At 43.7% G+C, this 10,882-nt stretch overlaps 2 long non-coding RNA genes across 2 annotated transcripts; both read right to left on the bottom strand.

The window, feature by feature from the left end:
* Positions 1–3,347: 3,347 nt before the first annotated feature.
* On the bottom strand, positions 3,348–3,935 carry LOC111946959. Its single transcript, XR_002872813.1, has 2 exons — positions 3,607–3,935; positions 3,348–3,531 (listed from the first exon to the last, which is right to left on the bottom strand). It is a non-coding gene; the product is annotated as an uncharacterized LOC111946959 (long non-coding RNA).
* A 3,281-nt stretch (positions 3,936–7,216) lies between these two features.
* LOC111946960 lies at positions 7,217–8,351 on the bottom strand. Its single transcript, XR_002872814.1, has 2 exons — positions 8,242–8,351; positions 7,217–8,166 (listed from the first exon to the last, which is right to left on the bottom strand). It is a non-coding gene; the product is annotated as an uncharacterized LOC111946960 (long non-coding RNA).
* Between the last annotated feature and the right edge of the window lie 2,531 nt (positions 8,352–10,882).

Raw genomic sequence — 10,882 nt, forward strand, 5'->3', positions numbered from 1 at the left:
GGTTGTTGTCATTTAAAAATTCAAGGAGACTGATAGCTGTGATCAACAAAGCAATACCTGAAATCAATCATTTTAATAGAGATCCATGCCTTGACAGAATAGGAACAAAAGTAAAGTATGGGAATGCCAACCGAAATAGCCAAAAGTTAAAACAGGGCCACACTTTTCTGTCCATAATTGAGCTACCGGTATTTCTGTCCAAATAGTATAGGATCTCTGCAATGTTGATATGATTGAAAAGACATTTCTTGCTCATAAAAATAGGACAATAGAACAAATCATGGGATACATAAACGGACCACAATGTAATTGGTTTGTGTAGTTTTTAAATTCTTAACTTGTTCCAATCACAACCCAACTTCAAGTCCCACAAGGTCTGTTTTTGAAGCACTAAGGATCCTTTAGCTATCACTTCCCAATGGACAGATTTCGTTTCTTTTTGTGATAACATTAGTTTACCCAGATATAGTGTGTGAATGCACATTTAATATACATAAAATAGTCTCTGCTGTGTTATTGAGCCAAAACGTGCTATTCAGTCAGTGGTTTGGCAAAAAAACAAAAACTATGCAATTGTAGATTAAAGAAGTGCTTTAACACAATGTAAACTACGCACTGTACATTAGAAGAATATTAAAATACATAATGCACAGTAAAAAATGATAAAATAAGAAAAAGTATAGTTGAATATTGAAAAAATACATGATAAAAACTGCTGGATCAATAATAATAAAAAAACAAAAACAAAATAAATGGTGACCATTCACAAAGTTTCACAAAGGTTCTTATATTAAAAAATACATTGGTTGACAATGAATTTAATAAAAAAACAACAGTTTGTAATGTCGATTTTTTTGGGTTGCTTCCAATTTTTCTGCTGCATGAGTCAAAGATTTCTAGTGTGACTTTCCGTCGTAAAAAAAGTAAACAAAACCAATTTGTACTCCAGCTCTGGAATTCAGCTGTAAAAAAAATACTTGGCCTCATTTAAAGTACTTGGTCCATCATTTGTCTTATGTCAATAATTCAGTGTTCAAGACCCAAACACAGGAATGCTGCAGAAAACAACGCTGCTTTTCTGAAGTCAGCGTCCCATATCGGCTGGTAAGTATTTGCTCTCTGAGGAGAGAAGCTCTCCATGGCGTTGGCGCCACCGCCTCTGCACACACTGCTGCGTCTTGTAAAACCACTGTCTGTAGAGTCAGCTGGGAGTTACTGCTTCACAGTGTTGGTGCTGGATTTTAAGCTTCTGTTGGTCTTCACAGTCTCTGTGCTTGACGTTAACAGTCAGGGTCTGGTGTACTTCTATCGTAACTTATCATTCTGCTTTGAAAATGTTATTTAAAAAAAGGCTCTACAGAGGTGAGTAATGATCCAGGCAGAGGCTCCAGCTGTTAAAAGTTTGTTTATGAGACTGCTGGCTTGAGAGAACGATCTGAAGCTTTATAGCGACTTAAAATATTACCAATAAAACCACCATGCCTTTACTGATCTTCAGTCTAGAATGTATTACTGCAACGTCAGTAATACATTTGTGAAATCAGGGCACCATCGAGATCTCTTAAAGTTTTTCTGATGATTTAGTCAAATTCTTTTTTTTGACCAATAAATTTGTTGTATTACGGAATAAAATTACACAAAATGAAATAATTGTGTCATCACAACCAAACTAAGCAACATGAATAAAAACGATTCTGTTAAAATAATTTCTTTTTGGTGAAAACTTTTTGTCTTTTGCTGCCAGATGTCTATTAAATCACTCAGTAAAGATAGCATTGAGTTGAGTCTTTAACCACAGAACAGTTTGCTCAATTTCAGTGTACATTTCAATCCAATGTAAGGTTATACTAGTCTCAATCTACAGCTTCATTGACAATGGGCATGTGTGTCGCATTCAAGAATGTGCTAAATGGGGATTCTTGAATGTGCTTTTGCTGTTCACACTGTCACTACCAGATACATGTGCAACTGTGCATGTACTCACAGTTGGGAGGGACTTGGTATAAAAAGTTGAACCGTGCAAATCTTGCTCTAGGCTTTTTCTTTCACAGCTCTATTCCAATATATGAAAGACCTAGTGTCTTGTTCTTTCTTTTTTCAGCTGAGGCATCTTGTTTCCTCCTTCTTTTTTTAAAGGGGGTTTTGTGTTTGGTCAGAGTTTTTGGGCATGTCTTTCTGTCCTCGTCAGGTGTTTCTCGTATGTTAGCGTTATTATGTCAAATGTTTAATTTTGTTGTTATGAGTGTTGTTGAGTGGGGGTTTGCATTTTTATAAGCATAAGCTTCTTCCATTCCCCTTTCAAATCCCAATTTCCAAGTCGTGTGTAGACATGTTTTTTCAGGTAAATGTTGATTTGATTTGAAATAAACTTGTTACCGATATAATTCTAGACAGGCGCAAAGAACGTCACGCCACTACCAAATTTGACTACCCAATTAACTTTCATCACAAGTTCAATGGCCGTGTGTGTTTTGTACGAAGCGCCCAAAAGCTGTCTTACTAACAAGCCTAGCGACACATTGGTTGCTTGAGCTCGCATTTCCGAACATAGCGTGAACATGGCGACTCAATGCTTGACCGGCTGACACTTGTGGACTTTCCAGGTCTTGAGAACTGAATGGCTGTGCTATGAGGGCAACACATTTTAAGATTTTGTAGTAACATAAATTGCATGCCAATACATTGTGACACATGACCATTGACTATGAGCCAAAATGTATTTGTTCTTTATGTAAGCAAACAGACAGGCTTTGAGAAGATTCAAATTTAAATTAATAAAAATAAACACTATTGTGATGAATATGAAGAAGCTGAAGGTAAATTTCTGTTGGACTCATCAAATATAAAAGTGAGTTCCTGTGTACTTTATAGCTAACATAAAAGAGGACACAGCACCACAGACTGTACTAACAAACATAGAAGCAGCTGATCTGAATAGTCACTACTAAAAAATTGATTGAAAGTTGTATAGAATACAGTTATACAAAAATGAAATCTAGAACAAGAAGTTGTATTACCCTAAAATGGTTTCCAACGGTTGTATCAGTTTCTTATCTGCGGCTCTTTCAGAACGCTGTGGAGTTTAGAGTACAGTCAGGAAAGCATCTGAAACGTGTTGGTAACTTTTCAACGTTCACCGTAACGGCGTCTGAAACACCAGCTCTGGTCCTCTAATGAGTTCAGACACGATCCTGCTGTCAGATTTAATTTCTCCTGCTTTCTCGTCTTAAAACACAAAGAGTCTCGTCAGCCGGCTGAATTGTGCCTGGAATTCCCTTCTTTGATTCCGTCTACATTTCCATCCACATGTCGGGTTTTCTTTTTTGAGTTTTTTTGTGTTTGAACTCTGCAGCTGGTGTCATGGTGGCCTGTCAGTTACTCTCCCCCTCCCCCACCTTCTCTGCCTTTGACGCGACCAGCTGTTCTCACTCACCTCATCACTGCTGCAGCCTTCTTAAGGAGTCTGTGGATCTTCAGCCGACGCCAGTTCGTTGTTCCTCCCATGGTGCTTAGTCTGACCTATCCTTGCTCCTGTTTATTGCCAAGTTTCATGTCTTTAATTATCCCTCTCGATCTGCCTCAGGAATTATCCACTCTGATACTCACCTGGTCGCAGTCCTCTGGTCACTCGTGCTTCGCTCCTGGATCTCCTCGTCAAGACGCCTCCAGCCAGCTGACGCTCCACCTTCTGGGAAGACGCCAACACTCATCTTCAGCCAAATTAAAATCTACTTCAGACTTACCTCCTGTCCGAGTCTCCTTCCGGGTTCCAGCACTTGGGTCATTCAGAATCTGCGTCATATCATGACAGAACGAACTGGCCAAACTTCTGACCCAGCTGACCCGGTGGGGCTCCGTCACGCCATCACCCTGCAAGGAAACCTCCTGAATAGTCAAGCGGACGCTCTAACTCAAATGTCCACAGCCCAGCAGGATCTATTTCGCCGTCTCAACAGCATCTCTCAGACACTGTTTGAATTAATCAGTCAATTCTCTTCCCCTGCAGCCGCTGCCCAAGTTCCTAGTTCCGGCAACAACCCCACTTCCTCTTCCGCCTTCGTCCCGGAAAATGTCCGTCTACAGCCGGAACCTTTTTACGGCAACGTTGAGACCTGCGGAGGGTTCCTGCTTCAATGCCAACTAATCTTCCAACAGGCCCCCAGGTATTATCAGGCCGATCACAGCCGCATATCTCTGATTGTTAATTCACTCCGCAGCAAGGCGCTTCAGTGGGCTCAGGCTTTCCTAGCCACCCATCCCATCACACACCTACCTTTCGACCGCTTCATTGGGGAATTCCGTCTAGTGTTTGACCAACCCAGAAAGCAGGAAGAAGTCACCCGGCGGTTACTGAGTCTCAAACAAGGTAACCGCCCGGTAAGTGACCATCTAATCGACTTCCGCATTCTGGCGGTTGAAGCAGGTTGGCCGGATCCCGCACTCAAAGGCATCTATTATCAATCGTTGAACGATCGCATTAAAGACCACCTATGTTCACAGCCAGAAGCGGACACCTTTGAAGACCTTGTCGCCGCCTCCTTGAGGTCCGATGTCCGGTTACGTGAACGCCACGCCGAACAAAAGCGTAAGCCTCCGCCGGCTTCAGCTACTCTCGTTTCCCCGGTTAGGATTACCCTACCATCCAACAGTGATACTGCTGCTTGCAATCTTGACAAACCCATGCAAATTGGTCACGCCAAGCTTTCCTCTGAAGAAAGACAAAGACGTCGTGATGAGGGATTATGCTACTATTGTGGTCAGACTGGTCACATTGTCTCTCAATGTAACGTCCGGTTAAATTCTCGAACCCCCCCGTTAGTTGACAGGCCACGGGGGGAAAATCCTGAACCAGCACCTAGCTCTAAGTTCTTGTTTGTTCCTGTCAAAGTCAGTAATAAAGGCCAAGTATTTGAACTCCAAGCGCTTGTAGATTCTGGTGCAGAGCATAGTTTAATAGACCAACGTCTTGTTCATGACCTCTCGCTTTCAGTCGAAGACCTTTCCACGCCTATCAACGCGGCCGGGCTGGGTGGAAAACAACTAACTCGCATTACTAAGCGTACCAGTCCTTTTCTCATTCTGACCTCCGGTAATCATCGTGAATACTGTCAGTTTTTTGTCACTCAGTGCCCTCAAACACCCATAATTCTTGGCTTCTCGTGGCTCCAGAAACACAATCCGCATATTGACTGGGTTTTACCTCGCGTCGTTAACTGGAGCACCTATTGTATGGCCAACTGCCTACACTCGGCCATGCCCATCACTAATTGTCCCGACCCTGGTCTAGGGAAGGATATCGACCTTTCTAAAGTCCCCTCCTGTTACCACGACCTTCGTTCGGTTTTTTCTAAATCCAAAGCTAGCGCTCTGCCCCCTCATCGTCCCTATGATTGCTCCATCGAGCTGTTAAATGGGGCTCCCCTTCCCAAGGGGAAGCTATACAATCTATCGGGACCCGAAAAAAGCGCCATGGAAAACTATATACAAGAAGCCCTCTCTTTGGGTCATATCCGCCCCTCTTCTTCTCCTGTTGGCGCAGGGTTTTTCTTTGTGGAGAAGAAGGATAAGTCTCTCAGGCCATGTATTGACTTCCGCGAGCTCAATCAAATCACGGTCAAAGACAAATATTCCCTACCATTACTCGAATCTGTGTTTGACTCGGTACAACAGGCTAAGATTTTCTCGAAACTCGACCTCCGTAACGCTTATCACTTGGTACGCATGCGTGACGGAGATGAGTGGAAAACGGCGTTTAACACCCCGTTGGGGCATTATGAATACCTTGTTATGCCGTTCGGTCTTACCAACGCCCCTGCGGTCTTTCAGCGACTTGTAAATGACGTCCTGAGGGATTTCCTTAATAGGTTTGTTTTTGTTTATTTGGACGATATTCTTGTTTATTCCACCGATCAATCCCAACATGAACATCACGTCCGTCTAGTTCTTGAGAGGTTGCTCGAAAATCAGCTTTACGTCAAAGCAGAGAAATGCGAGTTTCACGTGTCCTCCATCCCTTAACTGGGCTACATCATTGAGGCTGGCAATATCCGCCCTGATCCAGCTAAAATTGAGGCCGTCACTCAATGGGAGATACCGCAAACTCGTAAAAAACTGCAACAGTTCCTTGGGTTTGCCAATTTCTACCGCCGGTTCATACGTAATTATAGCAGTATAGCTGCCCCACTTACCCAACTCACCTCCATAAACAAAGTTTACGCCTGGAACCCGGAGGCTGATGCCGCCTTCAGAAAACTCAAGTCCCTTTTTGTGTCTGCTCCCATCCTGATTCAGCCCGATGTTACCAAACAATTCATCGTGGAGGTGGACGCCTCGGACTACGGTGTAGGAGCTGTCTTATCACAACGCGAGGACACCGGTAAACTCAAGCCCTGTGCTTTTTTTTCACGGAAACTAAGTCCCGCCGAACAAAATTATGACGTGGGGAACTGTGAACTTTTGGCCATAAAATTGGCATTAGAAGAATGGCGTCACTGGCTGGAGGGAGCAGAAAAGCCTTTCCTAGTATTAACTGATCATAAGAACCTGGCCTATCTTCGCAGTGCCAAACGACTCAATTCCCGTCAGGCCCGGTGGTGCTTGTTTTTTGATCGATTCCATTTCACAATCACCTATCGTCCTGGCAGCCGCAACATCAAACCTGATGCCCTATCTCGCAAAAACAACACCTCCGAGACTACCTCTGACTCTCCTATACTTCCTGCTTCATGTTTTATCGGCAATCTTACCTGGGAGGTCGAGAGCAAAGTACTCCAGGCCCAAGGAGAGATTCCTGATGGCATCTTCTGTCCTCCGGGCACTCTCTTTGTTCCAGACGCCCTAAGATCTGAAGTCCTCACATGGGGACACACATCCCGCATTGCCTGCCATGGAGGGGTTTACCGTACCTCCCGACTACTCAATCGTCGTTTCTTTTGGCCCACCATGGAGCGCGATGTCAAGGAGTATATTGCGGCCTGTACCACCTGTGCCCGCTCGAAAACCTCCAACCGGCCTCCCTCTGGACATCTGCTACCCCTGTCCACGCCCAGCCGTCCCTGGTCCCACATAGCGGTGGATTTCGTCTCCGGACTACCACCGTCCCAAGGCCATACGGTAATCCTGACTATTATTGATCGTTTTTCTAAAGCCGCTCAGTTTATTCCCCTGCCTCAGCTGCCTTCAGCCTCTGAAACGGCCGACGTCCTCATAAATCATGTTTTTCGTCATCATGGAATTCCCAGCGACATAGTGTCTGATCGTGGACCTCAGTTTACGTCGCAAGTTTGGAGGGCTTTCTGTTCCGCCCTGGGAGCCACCGTGAGCCTCACATCGGGCTACCACCCCCAATCTAATGGACAGGCAGAACGGGCGAACCAAGAACTGGAAGCGGCTCTCAGGTGTCTGGCAGCCCAGAATCAAGCTGACTGGTCCAAGTACCTGGTGTGGGTGGAATATGCCCACAATTCCCATTCTTCCACCGCCACGGGCATATCTCCTTTTGAGGCATAGTTGGGTTACTCACCCCCTTTGTTTCCTTCTCAGGAATTGGATCTGGCAGTGCCCTCGGTCCAGCTCCACCTCCAACGGTGTCGGAACATCTGGCTGCAGACCAGGGCGGCTCTCCTTCGCACTAGAACAAGAAGTTGTATTACCCTAAAATGGTTTCCAACGGTTGTATCAGTTTCTTATCTGCGGCTCTTTCAGAACGCTGTGGAGTTTAGAGTACAGTCAGGAAAGCATCTGAAACGTGTTGGTAACTTTTCAACGTTCACCGTAACGGCGTCTGAAACACCAGCTCTGGTCCTCTAATGAGTTCAGACACGATCCTGCTGTCAGATTTAATTTCTCCTGCTTTCTCGTCTTAAAACACAAAGAGTCTCGTCAGCCGGCTGAATTCTGCCTGGAATTCCCTTCTTTGATTCCGTCTACATTTCCATCCACATGTCGGGTTTTCTTTTTTGAGTTTTTTTGTGTTTGAACTCTGCAGCTGGTGTCATGGTGGCCTGTCAGTTACTCTCTCCCTCCCCCACCTTCTCTGCCTTTGACGCGACCAGCTGTTCTCACTCACCTCATCACTGCTGCAGCCTTCTTAAGGAGTCTGTGGATCTTCAGCCGACGCCAGTTCGTTGTTCCTCCCATGGTGCTTAGTCTGACCTATCCTTGCTCCTGTTTATTGCCAAGTTTCATGTCTTTAATTATCCCTCTCGATCTGCCTCAGGAATTATCCACTCTGATACTCACCTGGTCGCAGTCCTCTGGTCACTCGTGCTTCGCTCCTGGATCTCCTCGTCAAGACGCCTCCAGCCAGCTGACGCTCCACCTTCTGGGAAGACGCCAACACTCATCTTCAGCCAAATTAAAATCTACTTCAGACTTACCTCCTGTCCGAGTCTCCTTCCGGGTTCCAGCACTTGGGTCATTCAGAATCTGCGTCATATCATGACAGCTGGAGGAGTAATTTGTTTTCTCTCCTTCATTTTTCCCATTGTACAACTTGCTCAGTCTCACACAAGAAACAAAGCCAGATGTTGGTTCTACATAATTTAGGCTATAGTTTTTAGCAACACTTTTTCTTTTATCTACCATAGTTGTAGACTTATTCATGACTGGTTGGTTTGTGGAATAATTCTGTTTCAACTACACAAAATTAACCTCTTTTTGTGTCTTTTTTTAATTCATTACCCTCATTTAGATTTTAACCTTTGGATTTTAAGTGATAGATTAACCCTTGTGCTATCTTAGTTGACCCCACCCTTACATTGACGTGTTATCCCTACCATGACAAAGGTGGATAAAGGTGAAGAGGATTTCATGTAATCCATGGACACCAGTGAAGATCACAAATCATTGAAGAAAAAAAGTTCAGCGCACTGTCTTGTGGGGTCCAGATGACCCCGCAAGGATGATCCCACTAGGATAGCACAGGGGATAAACAAAGAGAAAATAAATCCAATTTCTAACGTATGTTTTTCAATACTTATGGTTGAATGGGGCATACCAAAATTTGATAAGTTATGTTATTTATTGCATAGAGAAGCAACCACATAAGAAGTACAAGCACGATATAGACAAAAAAGGTGTCTTCATGAAAAAAGTCATGTGCACTCCAGTAGCAACTTTCAGCGAACACTTCATAACCTTGTCAGATTGAATTAAATGAAAGATTGTTGTTTGTTAGACTTCAACAAAAAATGAAATTGTATTTTCCTCAGCAAGTAAAAACACCCTAAGGTCATTCTGAAATACGTGAAATTTCATAAATTCCTGTTAAAACAACATCCTTGTTGGTAAATAGTTTGTGCTTTTGAATCACAGAAAAAGTGGTCAAGTTTGCTCAAGCAGAGATGACATTATTAGAAAACATTAATGCAAAAGTAAGAATGAAATTAATAATTATAATAATAATGGATTGGATTTATCTGCGCTTTTCAAGACACTCAAAGCGCTTACAGTGTGTCCATTATTCATTCACTCCTCTTTCATACTTGGTGACGGTAAGCTACGGTTGTAGCCACAGCTGCCCTGGGGCAGACTGACAGAGGCGTGGCTGCCATTTCGCGCCTACGGCCCCTCTGACCATCACCGGGATCATTCATGCACATTCACACACCAGTGGAGTCACACTGGAGGCAAGGAGGGTGAAGTGTCTTGCCCAAGGACACAACGACATTTTGGCTGGTGGGAGCGGGGATCGAACCGCCAACCCTTCGGTCATTGGACGACCCCGCTCAACCACCTGAGCCACTGTCGCCCCATGTTGGCATTTAAAAAAAAAAAAAGGTTTGAATACAAATAGTAATTTTTAAACTTACGAAGAATATTTTTACATATAATTTACTAGCTATTGTGCTAGGTCTCTAAGCTTTACTGGACAATAAGTCAAGCTTAATTTAGACACATTTCTAAATGTTGCAATATTAGACAGAACTTTAATAAAATCCTGTTGAATCATTCGCCTGTAAGCAAAATTGATGAAGATGTTAATGCTGAATACTCACTGCATTGGCCGCCAGCAGTATGCAAATGGGAAATCACAGATGGTATGACTAAAAGTATGTGTGGAACCAAATGCCTCATTTCCACTGCATGGTACAGTCTAGTCCAGACCAGTCTGATAATCTGAGCGTTTTTATTATAAAATGGACCCATTTAGCACTTTGTGTGATGTTTTTATATAAAAAATGTCATACGAATAAAGTTTTATCCCTTGTGCTGTCCTAACATTGGGAGTTGGGTCATCTAGACCCACTAGACAGTGCGCTGAACCTTTTTTCTTCAATGATTTGTGAACCTCACTGGTGTCCATGTATTACATAAAATCTTCCCACCTTTATCCACCTTTGTCATGGTAGGGATAACACGTCAATGTAAGGTTGGGGTCATCTAAGATAGCACAAGGGTTAATCAATCGTACCATTTTTGAGCCCCTGTTGGTTGTAGGTCCACAGAAAAATGGAGCAGATTGGTAAGGGCAGAGCTACTGTTCAAGCCTGTTGATTGGCTGAGGGTCATTATGACAAATGAATACTCCAAGATAGCGGCTGTATTTCTCTTCACTGTCCGCAATCTTCTGTCAAATAACATTAACCCTTGTGCTATCCTAGGCACTTCAACATTGGGAGTTGGGTCATCTAGACCCACTAGACAGTGCCCTGAACCTTTTTTCTTCAATGATTTGTGATCTTCACTGGTGTCCATGGATTACATGAAATCTTTCCACCTTTATCCACCTTTGTCATGTGTCGTATGTTTTGTACATACCAATAAGCATTTTCCTTAGAACTGTACGGCTGGATAGCTCCAATATTGCTCACCATTATTGTTGCACCCTTAATGTTTGGTTAGGGCTGTGAGTGTTGCGAGAGAGTGTAAACAAAGGGAT

This window comes from Oryzias latipes, chromosome 23 (genome assembly GCF_002234675.1).
Source record: "Oryzias latipes chromosome 23, ASM223467v1".
In the NCBI taxonomy this organism is placed as follows: Eukaryota; Metazoa; Chordata; class Actinopteri; order Beloniformes; family Adrianichthyidae; genus Oryzias; species Oryzias latipes.